The following is a 26,751-nucleotide window of genomic DNA, read 5'->3' on the forward strand; positions in this document are numbered from 1 at the left end:
TAATGAGAACATACTGCTTCATTCAATATTGTCGTAGGGTATATTAAAAATGCTGAGTGTTAAAGTTGTAAGTAGGCTGTTTAGATTTTTATGTTGGTAACACCACGTAGCGCTCTGTATGAAAATCACTAACTGTACTGTGTGCAGTCTGTGGCTGGTTTGCATTCTTCGAATATTTGCTATTGTAGTGTTGGGCAGTTGGATGTGAACAGCGCGTAGCGTTGCGCAGTTGGAGGTGAGCCGCCAGCAGTGGTGCATGTGGGGAGAGAGATGGCAGAGTTTTGAGAGCGGGTGATTTGGACGTGTGTCCGTAAGAAAAAGGAATTTGTAAGACTGGATGTTATGAAATGACTTTTGAACACTATGAAGGTAAATACACTGGCCGGCCGGGGTGGCCGAGCGGTTCTAGGCGCTACAGTTTGGAACCGCGCGACCACTACGGTCGCAGGTTCGAATCCTGCCTTGGGCATGGGTGTGTGTGATGTCCTTAGGTTAGTTAGGTATAAGTAGTTCTAAGTTCTAGGGGACTGATGACCAAATAAGTCCCCTAGTGCTCAGAGCCATTTTTTTAAAATACATTGTTTGTTCTCCATCAAAATCTTTCATTTGCTAACTATGCCTATCAATAGGTAGTGCCTTCAGTAGTTAGAATCTTTTATTTAGCTGGCAGTATTGGCGCTCGCTCTATTGCAGTAGTTCGTGTAATGAAGATTTTTGTGAGGTAAGTGATTCATGAAAGGTATAGGTTATTGTTAGTCAGGGTCATTCTTTTGTAGGAATTATGGAAAGTCAGATTAAGGAAAGAGAGAAATGTCTGAGTACGTTCTGTTTTGCTCGTCTGTTTGAAAATCAAATAACGTAGAGGTTTTCCAGCACTGTCATTTATAATTTTCCAAAGGGGCCGTTACAAAGTCCCTGCACGCAGGATTTGGAAATAATGCTGTAGTAAAAAGAGGAAAGTAGCAGTTCTTCTGCGACACGTATTTAGAGCCATTATCGTTCATAACGCTGGAGAAACCATGTATCTATATGTACAACGTCTCTCAATATTGAGAAGCAAGAATTGCTCGATGTCTTCCACTCACTAATGCCTTGTAGTGTTAATGGAAATGTTTAAAGAACATATACAACAATTGTATGGTTACAGTGAATGCTGTCTACTAAGACACTTTTTTTTCGACTCGTCGGCCTTCTGACTGCTCTGGTGTGGTCCACCACGTATTCCTCTCTTGTGTCAACCTCTTCGTTTCACAGCAGCACTTGCACTCTACAACCTCATATATTCGTTGAATGTACAAGAGTTTCCCAGAAAGTAGAGCACCGCATTTTTTCTCCAACAATTCTTTACTGAACATAATGAGATCTACACACACGAAAGAATAGTGTTTTATCTACACATCCTATTTTTCCACGTAATCTCCATCCCGTTCTATGGCCTTCCTCCAGCGCGAAACAAGGGCGTGTAAGCCCCTTCGGTACCAATCCTTGTCCTGATGGATAATTGCTTCCATACTTCCTTTGCTAATTGACAGATGCAGCGCCAACTGCCGTGTCATAATGCGTCTGTCCTCGCGAATGACGTCATCAGCTCGCTGCAACATGTGAGGTGTGACAGCCATGGATGGTCTCCCCGACCGCCGCAAATCGTGGAGCTCGGCCGAACCGCCTTTTGATGTCCTCACCCTCCGTGCCCAGCGACTAACTGTACTGTCGACAGCAGATGCTCCATACACTTCGCACAAGCGTTTCTGGCTATTCCCCACAATTTCTTTCCTTGCAGTGAGAAATTCAATGACGGTACGTTGCTTGTAACGTATATCACGAACAGACGCCATTTTGAAACTGTCCTGCAGCTACGCTATCCGTCGGAAGTGATGGAAACTTGGCGCGCTCACTCTGGAAACTTCAAATAGTACATCTTTCTCTTCATTTTATTGTCCTCTACAGCTCCTTCTAGTACTGAAACCTGTTACACGTCTAAATAAACATTACTTGTATCGTCTCGTACTGTAAGGGACATTCAAATGAAAACGAGATATATGGAAAAAGTAAGTAAACTGTGTATTATTTCAAATGTAGCCACCATAACCGTTAACACATTTATCCCAGTGTGAGACAGGACGGTCAATGCCTTCATGGAAAAATGTTTGCGGTTGTCTACGGAACCGTGATTATGTCCAGGCGTGCGTGCATCTTTTTGTCCGGAGGAAATAGGTCGCCGCAAATGTCTTTCCTCAGGACACCAAATAGATTGAAATCGCTTGGCGAGTTATAGGGAGTGTATGGAGGATGTGTACGGGCTTCACAGCGAAACTAATCCAACTCTGCCAAAATCAAGATGACCTTTTTCTCTGGCTGCAAGGGACCGCTGCTAATTGGCTTTCTGGAACACGGTGGCATAATTAACGTTCAGCGGTACGCGGACACTTCGCAAAATTTGAAGCGCACCACAAAATCCAAACGCCAAGTATGTTACAGTACACTTGTTCGCCCACTGATTGAATACTGCTCACCGGTGGGGAATCCGTACCAGATAGGATTGATAGAAGAGATAGAGAAGATCCAACGGAGATCACAGCGCTTCGTTACAGGATCATTTAGCAATCGTGAAAGCGTTACGGAGATTATAGATAAACTCCAGTGTAAGACTCTGCAGGAGAGACGCTCAGTAGCTCGGTACAGGCTTTTGTTGAAGTTTCGAGAACATACCTTCACCGAGAATCAAGCAGTATATTGCTCCCTCCTACGTAAATCTCGCGAAGAGACCATTAGGGTGGGGGGGGGGGGGAGTCTTTGGGGAAGGAGACCAGACAGCGAGGTCATCGGCCTCATCGGATTAGGGAAGGACGGGGAAGGAAGTCGGCCGTGCCCTTTCAAAGGAACCATCCCGGCATTTGCCTGGAGCGATTTAGGAAAATCACGGAAAACCTAAATCAGGATGGCAGGACGCGGGATTGAACCGTCGTCCTCCCGAATGCGAGTCCAGTGTCGAAGAGACCATGAGGATAAAATCAGAGAGATTAGAGCCCACACAGAGGCATACCGACAATCTTTCTTTCCACGAACAATACGAGACTGCAATAGAAGGGAGAACCGATAGAGGTACCTAAGGTACCCTCCGCCACACACCGTCAGGTGGCTTGCGGAGTATGGGTGTAGATGTAGAATGTTGAGGGACGGCGTCATGCTGTTGCAAGGCAATGCCTGCCCACATGTTGTCAAGGTTGCTTCGACTGCGCTGCTGAAGTTTCGCTGGGAAACCATACAGAACCGATTTCTCCCCCTTTCATTTCCATATTTTTGGTGCTCCGAATTAGTGGGCGTCGATTTACTGGAGACGAAGAGGTGCACGCCCGGTTACAATTACGATTTCGTACGAACCGCAAACATTTTTTCATGAAGGCACTGGCCTTCCTGCCATGTGTATGCTCACGTCATACGCATCTTCAAGTGGAACGTGACTTTGATCACTCGGCTTAGTTCTGTGTACACGCAGTGCGGTGGTAATCTCCAAAGCTTTTATGATGACTGAGTCATACAGCACACTAGCGAACCCAGTAATGTTTGGCTAATTGCTAAATATGTGTGGGAATTGGATATACGGTTTAATCTGGAGTATCCCTGGGAATTGTGTCAGGACATACATTTCGGTCCTCCTTGCAACTTGGCCCATTTTGAGGTATGGAACTCGAAATTATAATAAACAGGGCCAGGGCCGCTTCGAGAACCTACAGAATGTCCATAAAGTCCCTTTACAACTTCAAAATTTTATTACAACGGCAGTTGTTGAAATATTTTAACAAAATTTCTTCCATTGTAATCACTGTTTAAAAAAGTTTTTATATATACTACATTTTTGTGTTTCAGGCACTCTGTTGATGGAAGGAACTGAATCTCTATGAAATGGCAACTCCTCAAGGGAAGTCACAATGCGTGTCCTGGTTTATTGAGAAAAAATCGGATGTTCATATCAACGAAACTTCAGAACGAAGTATCGAAGAGATCCACCATCGCGCCTTTCAACACATACATGGCACAAAAAATTTATGGAGAAAGGGACAGTGTTGGATAAAGGAAGGAGCGGGTGACAAGAACATCCGAGGAAAATATCGATCTCGTTTTAAACCTTTTCACTCGTTGACCTACGAAGTCCATCCGCACTGCTGCCAGACTATTGCAACTACCACGTTCAACTGTGCCTAAGGTCCTCCACAAGAACTTACGGTTGTACGCTTACAAACTGCAACTGTTAAAGGCACTTGAGACAAATGACAAGCCAAAACGGACAGAGTTTGCACTCAACATGCTGGGAAGCCTTTCGGAGGATGAAGCATTCCTCCAGCAAGTTTGTTTCAAAGACGAGGAAACTTTTCATGTTTCTGGGACATTAAACAGACACAATATGAGAAACTGGGGATGTGAACACCCCCTCACTAGGGAGCTTCACCGGGATAGTCCAAAAGTGAATGTGTGGTGTGGAATCATGTGCAGCCGAATAAGTGGTCCATTTTTCTTCAACGAGTCAACAATTAGTGCAGATGTTACCTTGATCTTCTGACCAAATATGTAGCACCACAACCGACTGACTTACAACCATCATTTTCCAGGAAGATGGTGCACCACCACATTGGGGACTGCATGTTCGTCGGTTCCTCAATGAAACATTTCCAGGCGGATGGATTGTGAGGGATGAGCCAATTCCTTGGCCACGGCGTTCGCCAGATATCACTCTCTTGGACTTTTTTTATGGGGGTATGTAAAAGATATCGTGTATCAAACACAGATACGGAACATTGCTGACTAGAAGCAAAGGATTCGTACTGCCATTGTCACCATTGATGACGCTGTGCAACAGCGAACATGGCAAGAAATCGAGTATCGTCGTGACGTGCTTAGTGCAACTAAAGGCGCTCATATAGAGGTCTATTAAACACTGTCAAAAAAACTTTTATAGACACTTATTACAATAAAAGAAATGTTGTTAAAAATGTCAACAACTGCCGTTGTAATAAAATTTTGAAGTTGTAAAGGGACTTTATGGACACCCTGTATTTCCAGACAAACGAAATTTAATTTCCTTTTTATGGTTTTTTAAATTTTTTGTACACAGTCAATTTTTCCGCTTTAGATACGGTGTAACAAACAGTGAACCAGTGAAATGAAATGAGCGTTTGGCGTGGCTGGCCGGGAGGCTCCCTCCGGGGAAGTTCTCCCGCCAAGTGCAAGTCTTATTTCATCCGACGCCACATTGGGCGACTTGCGCGCCGATGATGAGGATGAAATGATTATGAGTACAACACAACACACAGTCCCCGAAAGGAGAAAATCTCCAACCCTGCCGGGAATCGAACCCGGGCCCGCTTGCATGAGCCCGTTACCACCCAGCTAAGCAGGCGGACAACGAACCAGTGAAACGGCAGCGTAAAACTGGCCACGATAAAAACACTCTTATCGTAAATCGATTCCAACGAATCTGAATGGCCGACCATGATCCTTCTTTATTGTTACTGAAATCAAAATCTTGATTCGGTTAAACTGAATGGGTAAATCAGTAGGAGTGACTAGAATAGGGGGTATGAGAGAGACCTCTCCAGCTGCTGGGTTTGTCAATATTGTAGCTTCAACGACATCATTTCGAGTTTCAATCCGCGAACGGGTAGAATTCTCAAAGTTCAAATGGCTCTGAGCACTATAGGACTTAACATCTGTGGTCATCAGTCCCCTAGAACTTAGAACTACTTAAACCTAACTAACCTAAGGACATCACACACATCCATGCCCGAGGCAGGATTCGAACCTGCGACCGTAGCAGTCGCGCGGTTCCGGACTGAGCGCCTAGATTCTCAAAGTTTCTGAAGATTCAAAATACGCACTAGTATCAGATACACATATAATTTTCGTAATATACAGGTTCTCTGTTAAAACTGACTGCGAGGAACAAAACAAAATAGCACATTGTTGTGTACACAGTTTTTGTATAAAATTATATCTACGAAAAACAATATACAGGGTGAGTCACCTACCAATACCGCTGGATATATTTCGTAAACCACATCAAATACTGACGAATCGATTCCACAGACCGAGCTTGAGGAGAGGGGCTAGTGTAATTGGTTAATACAAACCACAAAAAAATGCACAGAAGTTTGTTTTTTAACACAAACCTACGTTTTTTTAAATGGAACCCCGTTAGTTTTGTTAGTACATCTGAACATATAAACAAATACGTAATCAGTGCCGTTTGTTGCATTGTAAAATGTTAATTATATCCGGAGATATTGTAACCTAAAGTTGACGCTTGAGTACCACTCCTCCGCTGTTCGATCGTGTGTATCGGAGAGCACCCAATTACGTAGGGATCCAAAGGGAACGGTGATGGACCTTAGGTACAGAAGAGACTGGAACAGCACATTACGTCCACATGCTAACACCTTTTTATTGGTCTTTTTCACTGACGCACATGTACATTACCATGAGGGGTGAGGTATACGTACACACGTGGTTACCGTTTTCAATTACGGAGTCGAATAGAGTGTGTCCCGACATGTCAGGCCAATAGATGTTCAATGTGGTGGCCATCATTTGCTGCACACAATTGCAATCTCTGGCGTAATGAATGTCGTACAAGCCGCAGTACATCTGGTGTAATGTCGCCGCAGGCTGCCACAATAAGTTGTTTCATATCCTCTGGGGTTGTAGGCACATCACGGTACACATTCTCCTTTAATGTACCCCACAGAAACAAGTCCAGAGGTGTAAGATCAGGAGAACGGGCTGGCCAATTTATGTGTCCTCCACGTCCTATGAAACGCCCGTAGAACATCCTGTCAAGGGTCAGCCTAGTGTTAATTGCAGAATGTGCAGGTGCACCATCATGCTGATACCACATACGTCGACGCGTTTCCAGTGGGACATTTTCGAGCAACGTTGTCAGATCATTCTGTAGAAACGCGATGTATGTTGCAGCTGTTTGGGCCCCTGCAATGAAGTGAGGACCAATGAGGTGGTCGCCAATGATTCCATACACTTACAGTCCACGGTCGCTGTCGCTCTACCTGTCTGAGCCAGCGAGGATTGTCCACGGACCAGTAATGCATGTTCCGTAGATTCACTGCCCCGTGGTTTGTGAAACCCGCTTCATCGGTAAACAGGTAGAACAGCAACGCATTCTCTGTTAATGCCCAAATACAGAATTGCATTCGATGATTAAAGTCATCGCCATGTAATTGCTGATGTAGCGACACATGAAACGGGTGAAAGCGGTGACGATGCAGTATGCGCATGACCTTTGACTCAGTCCACCGGCTCTCGCAACTGAACGTCGGAGGTTTCAAGCGTCAACTTTAGGTTACAATATCTCCGGATGTAATTAACATTTTACAATGCAACAAACGGCACTGATTACGTATTTGTTTATATGTTCAGATGTGCTAACAAAACTAACGGGGTTCCATTTAAAAAAAACGTAGGTTTGTGTTAAAATACATACTTCCGTGCATTTTTGTATGGTTTGTATTAAACAATTACACTAGCCCCTCTCCTCACGTTCGGTCTGTGGAATCGGTTCGTTAGTATTTGATGTGGTTTACGAAATGTATCCAGCGGTAACGTTAGGTGACTCACGCTGTATATAAGAAAACAGTTTGTCTAATGGTTCAGACGCCCCACTATATTAATTAAAACCAACTACATGAAAGAGAGCGAAGCTGAATATTTTCACAGTATTGCAGTCTCCCTCCCGCAGTCGGTTTTAGCAGAAAACCTGCACATTGTAGCCGGCCGGAGTGGCCGTGCGGTTCTAGGCGCTACAGTCTGAAACCGCGAGACCGCTACGGTCGCTGATTCTAAGTTCTAGTTCTAGGGGACTGATGACCTCAGAAGTTGAGTCCCATAGTGCTCAGAGCCATTTTTTTTGCACATTGTATAAAAAATTATACCACCTATGTCCGTCCGACAGTTTGTTAGAGAATCTTGTGAAAATTTTGAAGTAAATCGGTCAAAAACTCTCCGAGGTTCACACACACACACACACACACACACACACACACACACACGCACGCGCGCACACACACACACACACACACACACACACACACACACACACATACAATACCGCAAACTGCAAGCTCTACTTAAGCTTGCGAGCAAGGACCAAAGTCTTTACCAATCCGCCTGCCTCCTGTACGAACTGAGGATGACCTAAGAAAGCAAGCGATAACAGTCACTGAGCCGGCCACGGTGGTCGTGCGGTTCTAGGCGCTCCAGTCCAGAGCCGCGCTGCTGCTACGGTCGCAGGTTCGAATCCTGCCTCGGGCATGGATGTGTGTGATATCTCTAGGTTAGTTAGGTTTAATTAGTTCTAAGTTCTAGGCGACTGATGACCACAGCAGTTGAGTCCCATAGTGCTCAGAGCCATTTGAACCATTTTTGAACAGTCACTGATACCGACATGAGCCATAATTTGAAGATGACTGCACCCTGCATCTTCAGTAGCTGCATGCAGGGCCTCTTCCACATCTCGGATGAGGCACCCGAGTGCACAGTGAAGTTCTTCCAATCCTGAACGCTGCTTCCCTAAGGGGTCCATTACGCGTCTACCTAGCAAACCCTTCTCCCCGTGTGGCTACCCCGATACTGTTGATGAATAGGCTGTTTGTTTACTCGTAGGGCGATTGGTTAGAGATGGGGTAACAGACTCATTTCAACAACTGGTGGCCAGTCGATTGTTTCATCGTTCACTCTAAAAATCTCCTGTGTTTTTTGCTACACAGGAGAAAAATAAACTACAGTTGGAAACCCGTGTCCTAAACAGTCACCCATCAAGTCACAGAAGCACAAAATTCATAGGAGATACGGCCTGTCTACGCAACAGCTACTCCACTGCCGATCGTAGCATTCATTCGCAGTCACTGAATAATAAACAGCATTGCCAGATGTTTCCCCTACAGTCGGTTAATATACACAGTCACGTTTGCTGCCAAAGGGATGACCTAGTGTCAGACACCGGCTCCTATAACTTGACGCTCGGTAGCGTCATATTAAATAGAACAAAGATCTGTATTCATTCTTCAGGAAAGAAAGATGAAAAAAGGAATGTTACCAGAGTACTGTGAACACGAAGGTATTAATAAAGCAACTCATGAAATACCTGAACTGTGGTTTTTAAGGTGCACTTCTCTCAGCTGGCAGGCTGTTGTCAGGGCAATTCACCACTCCATCACACCAAGGAGGAAATTTCAGTCCTGTAAGAAGAAAAATCCCAAGTAAGAAAAACTACAATAAAACAATGAAATAAAAGGTGCCGTAAGAGAAAAAAAATCTCTCTCTACTCCCTGGGTGATAACGGGCAAAACTTGGCCCCTAAAACGACTATTCTGTAATGAAACAGCAGTCGCATTTCTGAAGCCACAAAATGACGTTAATTCAAAGAGCTTGATCATGCGGGATAGCACTGATTAAGGCAACGGATCTGCGTCTGGGAGAAGAAGTTTTACGACCCCGTCCGACCACTCAGATTTAGATTTTCCGCTGTTTGTTTAAATTAATATGAATGCCCTGGAGGTCCCTTGAAGAGGTCACGTCCAGTTTCCTGCTTCATACTCTTGCATTCCGATCTTTTCCACCGCATCTTCTTGTAAACGAGAAAAACTGTCAACATCGGTATCAGTAAACTGGTTGTTTCATTCGATATCAATAACAGTCACGATAAAGCCTAGCCTAAAATGTTCCCATTTAAAATTACAGTACTGACTTGTTGATCGTCACTGCACATTCACTTTTCTTTGATATGCTTTCTTTCTCGATAGTGTTATGCACTCGGTACCAAAGCATCTTTGGGTCAAATGGTTCTGAGCACTATGGGACTTATCATCTGAGGTCATTAGTCCCCAGAACTACGAACTACTTAAACTTAACTAACATCACACACATCCATGCCCGAGGCAGGATTCGAATCTGCGACCGTGGCGGCTGCGTGGTTCCAGACTGAAGCGCCTAGAACCCCTCGGCCACAACGGCCGTCAAAGCTTCTTTCTCTGCTTGTTGAGATGTATCTAACCAAGATATGAAAAGTACAGTAACATTTAATTTTGTAAATTATATACGATAACATCCTTTTTGTTAAATTTTTGCAGTTGGGATAACATGGTATTTGGAAAACATCTAACTTTTCTAGCGTCTCGATTCTGCTTAACATTCAAGTCGTACTTTCTGAAAACTGAGTTACATGAAAAGAAAAATCTTCCGACTGATTTAAGATGTTTTTCTTGTTACATAAATACCTGGCTCTGAGCACTATGGGACTCAACATCTTAGGTCATAAGTCCCCTAGAACTTAGTACTACTTAAACCTAACTAACCTAAGGACATCACACACACCCATGCCCGAGGCAGGATTCGAACCTGCGACCGTAGCAGTCCCGCGGTTCCGGACTGCAGCGCCAGAACCGCTAGACCACCGCGGCCGGCCATAAATACCTAAACATGTTTCAGTGAAACATCGATCCAGCAGTGGATCTTAAACGCGTAAATATGATGTTTTGTTATCCCTTGCCACCATTAGTTGGCACTCGTTTACTTTGCCGAAACTTCAAGTAATATGCAACACATGGCAAGTTGGAAATATGAACTAGTATGACACTGTCACGAGTATATGCCCACGTTTAAGATGTTTACCTTTTTATTAAGAGGTGTCTTACTGGTAGTGACGGACTCATGCTACAAAAATTTTTCCCGTAAAATGGACTCCTTTACTTCCGGTGTCATAAAAAGTTTTGGTCGGATCTTGTAAAAAAAAATAGGACAAATGGTGGACCACTGCCACATAAGTCTAACAAGAGGAGAAAACAGAAACAGTTATACATCATCAATACAGAAGCTAGATAAATGCGATGCGTTATTATCGCGGCCAACGGCCGACCTTCAATTCTTAGGATTACCTTGGAAAAAGGTGTCACAGAGTCCGCTGACGTAACATTAGAGCAATATTATGTACGAGTGTATTACACCTTCTACGCTACTCCGGAAGACATGTTTCGCTACGGGTCAAGAAGACACGTCATGTATCTCCAACGTAATGGACGATTTGACCCTGTGTAAGGCACCGCTGTTATCAAGCCGCATAGGCATTTGCGTATACATTTTAACTGGTTTAAGGACCGTCGTTGGCACTGATGCCGCTAAGAGGGTCCTGGATTTACGGCTGAACATCAAATCAAGGCACTGGAGACGAAAAGAAACGTAACGATCTGCAATCATGTTTTTACTGCGCAGAGCAAAACTTCGAGTTGTGTTACAGACGTTCTTATATGGGTTGAATGCGATAATAACAGATTAACAGCCATTTCACAGCCAGAAATTTTATTTGAGGGCTCCAACATTTGCTGTACCTTGGCACTGAAAAATCGTTAGTGGAAGTTCTTCTATCTCGGCTTCCTATTAAAGTTGTAAATCGCCTCTCTCTGCAAATGTAAAAGAACGTGCACAAGCACGAACGCGCGCAGACACACACACACATACACACACACACACACACACACACAAAAGCATGAATCCGCACTTTCTCAAGTCAGGCAAAAAACTGGGGGGAGGAGGGGGGGCACCGGGAAGTTTAGATCATTGGTTTTGAGGGGTTTGCATAAAACAAACTTTTTCACTTGTAACTAACAGAAGCTACTGCACTCACAAAAATACTGAGATGACGTTGAAACAGTTATGTCTTATCTAGCTCACACTGCTCCGAAGCCTATAACTTTGATTGACTCGATTATATTTAGCTGTACAGGAGAAATTGTACAATTAGAATAAAGAAATTTACACAAAGTAATAACAACACAAGAAACGACAAAAGGAACGATATTACGTCCGATCATTCAAGAGGACACGACGAAAAGAAAACAAAATATGTGATATGCAAATACTCATTATACTTCCGGATACAGTTTTAGAAACAGTTACGGAAAGTGTTCCACTCATTTCAAAGTCTGTCAATGGATGAAGCAGTACACTAGTTACAGAAGCTTATCACGAGTAGTTCTAGTGTAATCTGCAGCTGAAGTAGTGAAAATCAAAGTTAAGGTAAACTGTAACTAAAGCACTTTATATAGAAGTGAAAAATTAATAACTTATAAGGAATCACAACGGATCGGCGGAATTGTTTTCTTTGCTCCCTTCTTAGTCCCAGCTTTTATTTTTTCAGCTGGAGAGCAACCCTCTATCTGCATGCACAAGATGCTCCTTGTCAGTAGTGAAAAGCGGCTTACTCTAATTTCTTCATTACTGTTAATTACCCTTCTTACACCGTAACTGAGAGGATCGATCCCTTCCTACTTTCCTCACTTTCAGTTACCTGTATAGTCTTCACAGTCAGACAGTTTACAATTTACATTCTTTTCTAATAAATCTGGAACCACTTCGGCAGAGATACTGAACGAACGTTAAAAGTACATTCATTGGTTATAGGCGTGTACAGTACACTAAATATTACGATTAGTACCCACCTGTTTATGCAAAACACTAATTCTTCTTGTCTTACTTCTGTCCCCTGAACGTCTTTCGGTATATCTGTGCCATCGCCAGTGGGTTGTTATGTTACTAAACATGCAGATAAATCCGAAATGCAAACAGGCTGCAAATGTGACATGGCCTTCCTAAGGCACACAAAGAAAGAATTCCTCTAAGAACCACTGCAATATTCGTGCTCCTATATACCAGTTGGCGAAATAGGTCGAACGCATTCTCAGAGGATATGAGAAGTGTCAGCACTACATTCGCAACTCCGCTGAGTTTGTACACCGCCTGTCAACTCCGCCTCCAGGTTACCGGCATTATGGCCGGTTTTGATGTAGTTTCCCGCTTTAGGAGATTTCCACTTTCTAGTTTCTTGGAACTCTTCGCGGGATAGTTCAAAGATTGTTTCACAGAACTTTTTAGACACGTTCTGGCATCATCTTATTTCCTGTTCGACGGAAAATATTATGAACACACCGATGGCGTGGCCATGGATAGCCCGTCATAGCCTATCGTGGCGAACCTATACACGGGACACTTAGAAACGAAGCCATTAGAATACGGCAAGTTGAAACCCACGTTGGTATGTCGTGTGACCATATGGAGCCGAAAAGCTTCAAGAGTTCATGGAACATTTAAAATACATCTGTGGTAACATACAATTCACGATACAACCTTAGAAAGAGGGCCAATTACCATTCCTCGACGTGTTAGTTAAGAGACTGGACGGATCTCTGGGTCACAGTGCATATATAAAACCTACACACACTGACCTCTATCTCCACGCCTCGACCTCACTGTCCATCACAAAGATGGTGCTAAAGATTCTGGTCCATAGAGCACGAAGGAGAGACTGATATTGCAAAGGAATGGGTATTCAGAGCCTCAAATTGAACGAGCGATGCAGTTAACATCAAGAACACCTGAGAGAAAAGTTGAGACAGAGAACAAAGAAGAGAATTCAAACATCGTTTATCTGGTTGGTTGGTTGATTTTGGGAGACCAAACAGCGAGGTCATCGGTCCCATTGTAGAAGGGAAGGATAGGGAAGGAAGTGGGCCGTGCCCTTTCAAAGGAACCAACCCGGAATCGCTTGTCTGCCTTATGCTGGCCCAATATCTGGAAAGATCGGTAAACTCATACGGAAACATGGCATCCGGTGTATTTCGCTCCCGTCAACTAAGATAAAAACTGCTGTTTGTAACGTTAAAGGCGATCTAGGTCTCCTAAAGCTGGATGTCCCATGCGAATGTGGCATGTCTTACTTGGGGCAGACTATCAGAACAGGAGAAGTATAAGGAACAGCAGCGACACAAGCGACTAAAACAACCGTGCAAATCAGCTGTCACCGAGTACTGCCTCGAGTGTAGCCATGAAATGAAATATGATGAGACCAGCAACGTGGCGCAAACGCCAAGTTTCTGGGGCACCAGAATTAAGAAGTCTATCAAAATAAATGTCAGGAAACCTACACTACTGGCCATTAAAATTGCTACACAACGAAAATGACGTGCTACAGACGCGAAATTTAACCGACAGGAAGAAGATGCTGTGATATGCAAATGATTAAATTTTCAGAGTATTCACACAAGGTTGGCGCCGGTAGCGACACCTACAACGTGCTGACATGAGGAAAGTTTCCAACCGATTTCTCAAACACAAACAGCAGTTGACGGGCGTTGCCTGGTGAAACGTTGTTGTGATGCCTCGTGTAAGGAGGAGAAATGCGTACCATCACGTTTCCGACTTTGAAAAAGGTCGGATTTTAGCATATCGCGATTGCGGTTTATCGTATCGCGACATTGCTGCTCGCGTTGGTCGAGGTCTAATGACTGCTAGCAGAATATGGAATCGGTGGGTTCAGGAGGGTAATACGGAACGCCATGCTGCATCCCAACGGCCTCGTATCACTAGCAGTCGAGATGACAGGCATCTTATCCGCATGGCTGTAACGGATCGTGTAGTCACGTCTCGATCCCTGAGTCAACAGATAGGGACGTCTGCAAGACAACAACCCATCTGCACGAATAGTTCGACGACGTTTGCAGCAGCATGGACAATCAGCTCGGAGACCATGGCTGCGGTTACCCTTGACGCTGCATCATAGACAGGAGCGCCTGCGATGGTGTACTCAACGACGAAGCTGGGTGCACGAATAGCAAAACGTCATTTTTTCGGATGAATCCAGGTTCTGTTTACAGCATCATGAGGGTCGCATCCGTGTTTGGCGACATCGCGGTGAACGCACATTGGAAGCGTGTATTCGTCACCGTCATACTGGCATATCACCTGGCGTGATGGTATCGTGTGCCATTGGTTACACGTCTCGGTCACCTCTTGTTCGCATTGACGGCACTATTAACAGTGGACGTTACATTTCAGATGTGTTACGACCCGTGGCTCTACCCTTCATTCGATCCCTGTGAAACCCTATATTTCAGCAGGATAATGCACGACCGCATGTTGCGTGTTCTGCACGGGCCTTTCTGGATACAGAAAATGTTCTACTACTGCCCTGGCCAGCACGTTCTCCAGATCTCTCACCAATTGAAAACGTCTGGTCAATGGTGGCCGAGCAACTCGCTCGTCACAATACGCCAGTCACTATTCCTGATGAACTGTGGTATCGTGTTGAAGCTGCATGGGCAGCTGTACCTGTAAACGCCATCCAAGCTCTGTTTGACTCAATGCCCAGGCGTGTCAAGGCCGTTATTACGGCCAGAGGTGGTTGTTCTGGGTACTGATTTCTCAGGATCTATGCACCCAAATTGCGTGAAAATGTAATCAAATGTCAGTTCTAGTATAATATATTTGTCCGATGAATACCCGTTTGTCAGCTGCATTTCTTCTTGGTGTAGCAATTTTAATGGCCAGTAGTGTAATAAACCGGGATGGAGGTTTCAGTTTATATAACTCTCGGAGTTTGGCACTCAATTTATTATCACATCCATCAGAGTCGGAAAACGCTCAGAAAATTTGCGTTTCATAGAGCATCAGCGTGCGCTCTGTCAAACAAAAGAACATCAAAGGGCTCAGTGAATGTCGGGAATCGAACTCGGCTATAAAAAGCGACGCGAGACCAACAATAGCTGACAGTCTGGTTGGAGTCAGCGCAGCTAATACACATAATAGCAAAACTCGCAGCACCTGAAGAAGACAGCTGGGTCGGTCGTGGAAATATTGCGCAGAAAATGGAAACAACAGCTCGGCTGAATACCCGGAAGCTCACTATTTAACAATCCGTAGACGCTTCTAACAAAGTAACACAGCAGGGTAAAATTTAAAACACAGTGGTGTCAGCCCATAATCGAAGATCCAACAAAGTGTCAAAGTTTCAAACTAGATAAATATAGCGTAGGTCGAACAACACAGGCAGGAGAGGACGCTGCATACGTTCCGCTACCATTAAAAACCAGCACAAAAGCATTAGAAAGCAGAAAAGACCAAGATGTAACCATTTTCCTACCCTGTATTCATTAGCATATTTGGCACAACAACAAAAATTGATTTTGACTTCGATTTATTCCACCCTGCACATCTCAAAATAACATTGCCGAATTAAAAGACAAAATTGTGGAGCATGTGAGTTGTCAGTCAATACGAACACCTCGTATCATACTCAGAATGCCCTTACGTATCACAGAATCTTTAAGGTCGAAGACTGTAGCCCCTGAGCTTTGATAAACCAGTGCCGCGCGGGATTAGCCGAGCGGTCTCAGGCGCTGCAGTCATGGACTGTGCGGCTGGTCCCGGCGGAGGTTCGAGTCCTCCCTCGGGCATGGGTGTGTGTGTGTGTGTGTGTGTGTGTGTGTGTGTGTGTGTGTGTGTGTGTGTGTGTGTGTTTGTCCTTAGGATAATTTAGGTTAAGTAGTGTGTAAGCTTAGGGACTGATGACCTTAGCAGTTAAGTCCCATAAGATTTCACACACATTTGAACATTTTGATGAACCAGTACGTCCTACCATCAAAGTCCACGGTACATTCAAAATCAAAGAGTATGTTGTAGTTGTGGTCTTCAATGGGAAGACTGGTCTGATGTACCTCTCCAAGCTGTTCTGTTCTATGCAAGCATCTCTCTCTCTCTTCATAACTACTGCAACCTACACCAACCTGAAGCAAATTACTGTAGTCAAGCGTTGCAACTCCCCCCCCCCCCCCCCCCGGTGTTCTATCATCTTGTAGTCAATTTATTACTTTTTCCGCGATTCGATCCAATACTTCTTTAATTATCTTACCTACCCTGTATCTTACCTACAAATATAGCACCATTCTTATCCATCACTGATCAGAGATCATTGGAACAGCGGAAAGTTCCACGGGACTGGAAGAAGGCCCAGGTCATAGCAATCTACAAAAAGGGTAGAAAATCGGATGCACATAATTACCGTCCAATTTCACTGACATCGATTTGTTGTACAATCATGGAACATATTTTGTCTTCAGACATAATGACCTTTCTAGACTCTGAGAAGCTCATCTGTAGAAACCAGCACTGTTTCAGGAAACAGCGGTCATGCGAGACACAGCTGGCCCTCTTTGTGCATGATAAACAACAGGCTTCATATACCGTCTCCCAGGTCGATGCCATATTTCTCGACAATCGAAAGGCGTTCGACTCGGTTCCGCACTGTCGTTTGCTCCAAAAATCGCGCGCTTACGGCCTATCGGATGACATATGCGGTTGAATAGATAGTTTTCTAACAGACAGGGAGCAGTATGTCGTCCTGAACGGGGTGATTTCAACAGAAACAAGCGTAACTTCAGGTGTGCCCGAGGGCAGTGTAGTAGGTCCGCTGCTTTTTACGATTTACGTAAACTATCTGGTTGATGGTACTGACAGCGGCATTAGACTGTCTGACGATGATGCTGTAGTCTACAGGAAAGTAGTATCACATGAATGTTGTGAGCAAATGAATGAGGATTTGCAGAAAACAAATGCGTGGTGTAATGACTGGAAGTTATCTCTCAATATTAGTAAGTGTAACCTACAGCTTATAACCAGGCCAAAATCCCTATTAATGAACGAGTACAAAATAAATGCCCACTCTTTGGAAGCGGTAACATCCGTCAAGTATCTGGGTGTGATTATTCAAAATGACCTCAAATGGAATGATCAGATTACACAAGTAACGGGCAAGGCGAACTCTAGATTGCGGTTTATTGGTAGAACCCTGAAGCGATGCAGCCCTTCAGCAAAGGAAATAGCTTACCATACGTTAGTTCGTCCAGTCTTAGAGTATTGTTCTTCTGTATGGGACCCTTACCTGTTAGATCTAATTCAAGAGATTGAGAAGGTCCAAAGAAGAGCGGCAAGATTCGTGACTGGTACATTTAGCCATCGCGAGAGCGTTACAAATCTCATAGAAAGTTTGAAGTGGGACACACTTGCAGATAGACGGCGAGCTAAGCGGAAGGAGCTGCTCACTAAATTCCGAAATCTGATCTTCGCCGAGGATGTAGAGTATATATTATTACCATCAACTTTCAAATAGCGCAATGATCACCTTTCAAAGATAAGGAAAATTAGAGCTCGTACTGAGGCGTTCAGACAGTCGTATTTCCTTCGCGCGATCGGCGAGTGGAACAGACGGGAGAAATATGACTTTGGCGCGAATTGTGCCCTCCGTCACACATCGCTTGGTAGCTAGCGGAGTATATATTTAGATGTAGATGTAGATGAGGCAGTACCAATGGGTTACACTAGACAACAACGTTTTTGTTGCATTGCTATCAGTAATTGTTCTTCCTGCATTTAAGGGTGGTTATTTCAAATGTGAGGTCGATTTTCTGCTGAAAGCTCCTTTTTTCCCAATCGCCAAATGCCAATATTTCTTAAAAAATGGTTCAAATGGCTCTGAGCACTATGGGACTCAACTGCTGAGGTCATTAGTCCCCTAGAACTTAGAACTAGTTAAACCTAACTAACCTAAGGACATCACACACATCCATGCCCGAGGCAGGATTCGAACCTGCGACCGCAGCGGTCGCAGGATTCGAACCTGCGACCGCAGCGGTCTCGCGGTTCCAGACTGCAGCGCCAGAACCGCGCGGCCACTTCGGCCGGCCAATATTTCTTATTTCTATCATTAAATCATAATGTGGACGGATAAATATTTGATTTAACTGTCTTGAACGTAGCCAGGTAACAAAAATTAAATAAAACTCGAATAGAAACACAGTCTAAATATATTCAGTGATACAAACTGCAAAGCATACCACCATCAAGAAAGTTACATTTAGATAACAGTGACTTATATAGACATTCCATTGATGGAGGAATATTCGTTTCAAGTTCTTCCGTTTGTGGACTACTACAAGGAGATCTCGTTTAACACTCCAGCTATAGTCTGCTGGTCCTAACTCCCACGATACTTTCCTTCCATTGTCGCGAGCTCCTGAGGGAACCGTCCCCTTGGTCGTCACCGACGACTCCTAACCTATCAGGGAATTTATCTACATGACTGTACAGGAACTGGAGTTTGACACTCATTACATCGTAGGACATGAAAATCTAAAAACAAATCAGCTATGAGACTTTGACAGTCAGCAGCATTTTTGTTACCAAGAAAGTTTTACATTAGCGCCACGATGACACCGATGAAACTCTTTCCTTGATGTAAATTCTTCATGAGGTACAAGTGCCTGAATCTGGCGTCCATTAAACACTCCTGCCTTGATCTTCTCAAGGCACAAAGCAATAAGAACACAGACCATGTTTTGGAAGCACTCACCGTCACCATCAAATGCTTAAACAAATTCTTTAATCAAACCCAATATGATATGGAGTGGACGGAAAATTTATTTTTCTCAGCTGAGAATTGGATCATTCAGAGCATTTGGTGTACCGGCTTGCAGAGTTTCAAGTCTAGGCTACTCCTTCTAGCTCCAGTGTCTAACTCGTCCGTCGCTTTCCTACGTGCAAATAAAGCAGGAATACTTTGCAAACCCGTTCTGTTAGACTTCCTGCCAATTAACCATTTTGAGGTCCACGAATATTGTCCAGGAGTGCTCTTGGTATTTTAGTGGGGTAATCAAAATCTTAATGTCATTAATAAACAAAATGACTAATCGAAACAGGTGCACAGATATTCCCATTATGTAATGAACTGCTTTTTGAACTGTCTATAAATAAACGCGTCTTCAGGACTGTACAACGTAATCTCTAATTCCTGAAGAAGACCTCAGACGTTATGGCAATAAACAGATTTATGACATAAACATAATATGACAGAAGCTGACACTTCAACTGTAAGTATGGGGAAAGACACAGTTTCGTTTCAAACTCTTCCGTTGTGAACAACTTCTGGGAGATCTCGTTTAATACTCCAGCAACGGTGTACCATCATATGTTTGTGTCCATCTCCCTTCTAAGTAATTAATCTAACCGCAGACAGCTGGAATGGAAAAGTTCGAATTGCATGAAAACCAGAGCATGTAGAGCAAAACCGATTTCATATTTGAAATCAATAGATCAAAAAGAATAAGAATCAGTAAAAAAAATCTCATGCAACTGAGAAATGGAAAAAAATTTGTTCACCCGTGTTTCACGCCTTCAGTAATTTGCGGCTAATCTGAATATTTACCTATACAGAAAGTACCATCTTACTTGCAGTTCATGTTCGGCAGCTACTTCCACCCTCATTGTTGACGAGTTATCAGCTAAGCTGTCACGGTGCGTCGCCTGTAAAGAGGCAGTCCGAGCTTGCATAACGTATGTAACAGTAAGTGCTGACCACATGCCCCTCCGTATCCGCATCCAATAAAGCCTGTAACTGAGGACGACACGGCGGCCGGTCGGTACCATTGGGCCTTCGTGGTCTGTTCGGGAGGAGTTAAGTTAATATTAAATGGCCAATGAGGTCTTTAAAGACGGAGCACAAGATCAGATGGGGGAGGAGGGAGGGGGGGGGGAGAAAGCACGTGGAAAGGGTGCGGCTGTGTTGTTTTCAAAGGAACCATCCCAGCATTTGCCTTTAGCAACTTAGGAAAACCACGAAAAACCTAAATCTGGGTAGCCAAAGGTGTTCCAGAACCGCCATTCTCATTGAAAAAGAGCTCGTCTTACGACTGCGGCTGTCTAATTCGCGTGATTTAAAGTAACCTGCTTTTAGTGTTCACCACTTTTTTTCTATGCTTGTTTTCCTCTGTCGATGGGGATGAGCGTTAACTGCATCGGCCTGCAGAGTTGTTCTCTGCTTCTCTCATGCTGTCTGAGGATTTGTAGCACGGGTCGGGGCAGAAACAGATCACAGCTGCCTAAGACGCATCGACAACTGCATAATAAATGCAATCAACCTCGGCGGCCAGACAGATATCGATTGTTACTCGGGTTAGCCGAATCGAAACAGCTCTGGCCCGCATTCCCGTCGCAGGAGACAAGGACTTAGTGCTCTCTGCTATCCTCGTGATATACTCGTAATTATCCCTCCAAGACTGGCAGCCAGACAAACTACATTACATACGCTTGCATCTGTGGTAATTCTAAGGACCTTACTACGTTAAGCGCGACGTACGAACGTCGCCGTAGATCACAGTACATGTGTGTGCCAGCAAGTACCAGCCTGCATTCCCAGCTGCATATGCGCAAGCTGATATTTACGACATGGCTTTACAGTCAGGCTGAGTCAAGCCCAGTTTTGCTGTAGATCTTACTGTACCTGTGAACGTAAATTTGCAAGGGCAAAAATGGATATATGGCAAGCCTAAGGCTAATCTATTTGATTTAGTGTTAATCCTGAGGAATAATGGGAGAGCCTCTTTGAAGTTTAGGTGATATGGAGAGGAACTAGAAGATACCATAATTTTTTGACGCAGTCCGTGAGACTGATAGCACAAGAAAGGCAGCGATCTCGGTTCGAAAGTTTGTCGGGCTCAAGTTTTGTCAGAAGACTTCGTCGCAGCATGCACTCCGCTAAATAGTAGAAACCTGTCAAGGTCAACATGTAAGCATTTATGTAGCTTTTAATTTAGTTTGTAACTGCCTATACTGTGAGTAGTATCCGAAATTATACTCGTATACGCAGTGCGTTTTATAACGACCAAATACGACTGCACTGCTTCTGTCTTCTGTTTTTAGGGGAGTCTACATCCATATCTGCTTCTTCCTCCGCAAGCCAAAGTGTGTGGCGGAGAGTCTTTCTGATACTACCATCATTTTTTTGGTCCTTTTTCTCTTCCACTTCTGAAGAGCGCAAAGAGAGAACTATGTTAAGACTCCGTATGAGCTCGAATTTTTCTGAGTAAAAGCTACACCTTATTCCAGAAGCCACGGTGTGTGGCTCGGAAAGTGCTTGTGATACCGTTATTTTTTCCCATTTTCAGCTCCACTTGAGAATAACGCGAAGGAAGAACGATGTTTTAAGACTCCATACGAGCTCAGATTTTTCTTGTTTTTACCGTCCAGGTCATTTCGCAGGGTGTATGTGGGAGGAACCATTGTTGATTGCCTCTTCTCAGAATGCACGTTCTCAACAAACTTTCTGTGAAACCCAGTGCCTCTCCTTGTATCACTGGAGCGTGATGAGCACCTCTGAAACACTATTTCGTGTTTACAAAATGATCCCGCGACGAAATGTGCCACTTTTCTTTGCATCTGCTCTTACAACCTTACCTATTAAGGGTGACAAACTGACGGAGATATACTCAACAATCGGTTGTAGAGGCGTTTGCAAGCTATTTCGTTCTTTGACATCCAAGGGAGTCTACACTGCAAAGCAACCGCGAGGTGAAAATTCAAGGCCACTTAACTTCATTGAGGACGTTCTCAATCTCGAAACATAAAAATCTTGAATATTGTATGATTCGCAGCTTTAAGATATGTATTGAAGGATAGAGCTGCACTAGAAAAGTTTATTTGTCATAGCCGGTTTTCGGGCTGACAACCGATCATAGCAGCATCTGATACAAAGAAACGAACAATTCTATGTACATCAATTTCTGCAAAACGTCAACTGTACACGAGGTGCGACAGTAAGGTAATGAGACTAATGTGAAAAAAATGTTGCTTACCATTTTAGTCAAGTTTACTATTGTCTCCTTCAAAGTAGTTTCCCTTCTGAATGCACACACTTTTTCCAGCGCTTCTGCCATTGATGGTAACATTTCTGGAACTCATCTTCTGTAATATCCTCCAAGACCCTCATCACAGCTTTTTGGACACCTTCTGTCGTTTGAAAATGGTGTCCCTTGACCGCAGTTTTGGCTCTTGGAAATAGAAAAAAGTCGCACGGAGCGATATCTGGTGAATAAGGTGGATGTGGTAGTACTGAAATTTGTTTTGAGGTTAAAAATTGCTGTACTGACAGAGCAGTATGGGATGGTGCATTATCGTGATGCAGAATCCAATTATCAGCAATGTTGGCACAGACACGAAGAACTCTTTTACGAAGTCTTTCTAAAATTTCTTTGTAGTAATATTGGTTAACTGTTTGTCCAGGAGGCACCCACTCTTTATGAACAATTCCCTTGGAATCAAAGAAGCACACAAGCATGCATTTCACTTTTGACTTTGACATGCGAGCTTTTTTTGATCCGGGTGGTCCTTTTGAGCACTATTGCGAACTTCAGCGTTTTGTCTCTGGATTGTACTGAAAAAGCCAACTTTCATCACCAGTGATAACACGGCTCAACAATTCTGGATTGATTTCCGTTTGCTCTAACAGTTCGGCTGCCACATTTTTCCGTGTTTCTCGCTGTTGTGGTGTGAGATTTTTGGGGTCCATTTTTGCACAAATATTTCTCATACCAAGATCCTCCGTTATTATTAGACGAACCGTTTATCGATTGATGTTCAGTTCTTCTGCAATCATTTTCACGCGTAATCTTCGATCAGATCGTACGAGTTCATGCACCCTGGCCAAGCTGACATTCGTCCGTGAGGTTGATGGTCGTCCACTGCGGTCTTCATTTGCAACATTCGTTCTGCCTTCACTAAACATTTTATGCCAAGGAAAAACTTGAGCTCTTGACATAACCTCCTCTCCAAAAGCCTTCTGAAGCTTACCGTAAATTGTCGTCGGGTTTTCACCCAATTTAACGCAAAAAGAAATGGCATACCGATGCGCAATATTATGCGGCTCCATTTCTGTGACGAGAGACACAAACACGTGTTAACTTATTACAGCACAACTCACGACTGAGCAGTTGCATCGATGTGCTGCTTGGATTAGAAGCAGCTTATAGACCAAGGTCAAAGATATTGTGCCTACACAAGCCTGCAGGGTTGCCACATCTTGCAAAGAAAATCAGTCTCATTACTTTATTGTCGCACCTCGTATTCAGTAGCGGACGTCTGTCTATTTACATTATGTACCTCTACAGCATGACATGCGTGTCAGTTAATACCATAGTATATGAAATCTGTCCTATCATACAGTACACAGGTTGTCAAGTGTTATTGCTGTCAAATCTTAGGCAGTGACAATCCCTGATCACATTTTATTTAACTGTCATATAGTGTAAACATGCAACTGACAGGTCGAACAGTCTACAATACCTATCTTTCGTTATTTCTAAGATCATATTAATATACAGCTGTGACATGCATTCATATATGTAAATTATATATCAGATGATGGGTTATAAACCCGAAAACCGGTTTTCGCAAATAAACATTTCTAGTGCAGTTCACGGAGTGTGGAAGATGTCCTTTAATGAAAATTTTGAAACATCTTTTTCTATGCCTTCCTGACACGAAAGAGATGTGGAAATTGGAACACAGGAGTTAGCTGCAGGACGTCGCAAGTAATGCAAACCTAACAGAGCTATTGCGCTTCCTCATAACTAGCTTGTAAAAGTGACCTATTACGAACATCCATTTAGAGAGGCAATAGAAAACAGTGTCAATCACGACATTACGCTGTTTTCTTGTTGGAACGGAGCTTTCGGAAAGAAATCCGTAGTAGCACTCACACTCACTTTTGTCAATTTTCTGGAACTGCCAACACGTAATATACACTATCTTATTAAGAGCCCGCGCATCCCTGCGATACGGATCTGATCCTTAGGCGTGACGAAAGGCGGAATCGCTAGTATAAAGAGAGGCAGCGAGCATTCTGCCGTAAGCAGAGAAGTAGGTCGATCAGGAGAGCTCTGCAGCTTCGAACGTGGACTATTAATTGGATGCCACCTGAGTAACAAAACCATCAGGCACATTTCAACTCGTCTAAAGCTGGTTCTTGCAACTCTGCTAACTTTATCAATAGACTAAAGTCAACTCAGTGAAACTGACTTACAGGTGAGCTTCGATGTCACCTCACTTTTCACTGAAGTTCCTCTTACGGACTTTTTGTCACTCATCAGCAATAATTTCACAGCCGATATATCAGCACTTTTTCATCGTGTCACTTCCTCGTCCTGCTTTTTACTTAACAACGAATATTTTGAGCAGGCTGACGGTGTTGCCATGGGCAGTCCTCTCTCCCCTCTGGTAGCAAACTTCCTTATGGAAGACTTTAAGGGCCGGCCGTAGTGGCCGTGCGGGTCTAGGCGCTACAGTCTGGAGCCGAGCGACCGCTACGGTCGCAGGTTCGAATCCTGCCTCGGGCATGGACGTGTGTGATGTCCTTAGGTTAGATAGGTTTAATTAGCTCTAAGTTCTAGGCGACTGATGACCTCAGAAGTTAAGTCGCATAGTGGTCAGAGCCATTTGAACCATTTGAAGACTTTAAGGAAAGGACACTTGATTCGGCAGAACTTAAACCAGGTGTCTTCAGGCGATATGTAGATGACTCTTTTTGTAGTGTGGCTCCATGGTGAAGAAAAACTGTCACGCTTCTTCCAATATCTGAATTCAATCCACAAGAACATCCAGTTTACGATGGAAATAGAGAAGGATGGTTACTTACCGTTTTTGGACTTCTTGTTTACAAGGAGAGTGGATGGGCTAAATGGTTCAAATGGCTCTGAGCACTATGGGACTTAACTTCTAAGGTCATCAGTCCCCTAGAACTTAGAACTACTTAAACCTAACTAACCTAAGGACATCACACACATCCATGCCCGAGGCAGGATTCGAACCTGCGACCGTAGCAGTCCCGCGGTTCCGGACTGCGCGCCTAGAACCACTAGACCACCGCGGCCGGCAGAGTGGATGGGTTATTAGGGCATTCTGTCTACCCTAAGCCCACACATACGCACCTTTATCTGAAAGGTCGAGCTGCCATCACGCTTCAGAAGCTACAGGCGTCCTTAGAACGTCGGTGCATCAAGCTCATATTGGTTTTGATGGAGACGGCCTTACAAAGGAGCTGGAACATCTACAGCCGGTGTTCAAAGATAATGATTACTCCCCAAATCAGATTACTATTCCGCTGAGGAGGAAGAAACGTGACCACCCATAACATCTAGAAGATAAGGAGCTGGTGAAGTCCAGGACGTTCCTTCCATACCCTGGCAACCTTTCGTCTAAAGTAGGCAGGATCCCAAGGAAACATCAAGTTAACGTAATCTTCCGTGCACCGGCGAAGATTAGTGCCGCTTTTTACAAAATTACCTTCCAGTGTGGCACAACTTACATAGGTCAGACGATGCGCACAGTACATTAAAGGTGCGTTGAACATGAACGCCACAGTTCGCCTTACGTGCTCAGTAAGTCCGCCGTAGCTGAGTGCTGTACTACCACAATACACTCTGGGCTTTTTTTTCTTTTATTGAGTTTCGATTCCCCCCCCCCCCCCCTCCCGAAAGGGGTGGCTGGCAGCGGCTTAGTACGCCGCTCTTCAGCCTACAGAATTTTTAAAACCTAAGAAAAAGAAATGCACAATAAAAGCAGGCGATTAAAACGGTGACTTAAATTGTAAAATGGTGGAAAATTGTGGAAGTTAAAACATAAAACAAAGGCTTGGCGATACTATTAAAATACACAGGAAGCTGACAGGTAAAATAATAGACAGACAATTAAAAAAGCACGGCGACAGTCTGGTTTCTGTTCACAAGAGATGTAAAAAATCACACCCAGCGACAGTATGATTTCTGTTCATAACACTTCGGAAAAGGCACACAACACTTAACACACTGCGCTAAAAATTTGGCACGAAGATGACACACCATAGGCAAGGGCAGATAGGGGGGACCTGGACAGATGAGGGGGAAAAAAAGGGGGAAGTAGAGGAAAAACGAAGTGGGAGGGGGGGGGCCGACAGAGGGAGAGAGGACTCATAAAGAAGGGGCAGGGCAGACACGAGAGGGAGTGGGGAAAGGCAGAGGAGGGGATAGAAGGGAGTCACAGAGAGTGTAGGCAGGGAAG

The 26,751-nt window shown here is 44.0% G+C and overlaps 1 protein-coding gene across 1 annotated transcript in view; it reads right to left on the reverse strand.

The window, feature by feature from the left end:
• The window catches only part of LOC126166548 (zinc finger protein 467), a 430,211-nt gene that overhangs the window by 316,553 nt on the left and 86,907 nt on the right, over nucleotides 1-26,751 (reverse strand). The window contains exon 2 of the mRNA XM_049920414.1: nucleotides 9,149-9,242. The gene's annotated coding sequence lies outside the window, so the exon portion shown is untranslated. The remainder of the gene's footprint in view (nucleotides 1-9,148; nucleotides 9,243-26,751) is intronic.

The sequence above is a fragment of the Schistocerca cancellata genome, chromosome 1 (genome assembly GCF_023864275.1).
Source record: "Schistocerca cancellata isolate TAMUIC-IGC-003103 chromosome 1, iqSchCanc2.1, whole genome shotgun sequence".
Classification (NCBI taxonomy): Eukaryota; Metazoa; Arthropoda; class Insecta; order Orthoptera; family Acrididae; genus Schistocerca; species Schistocerca cancellata.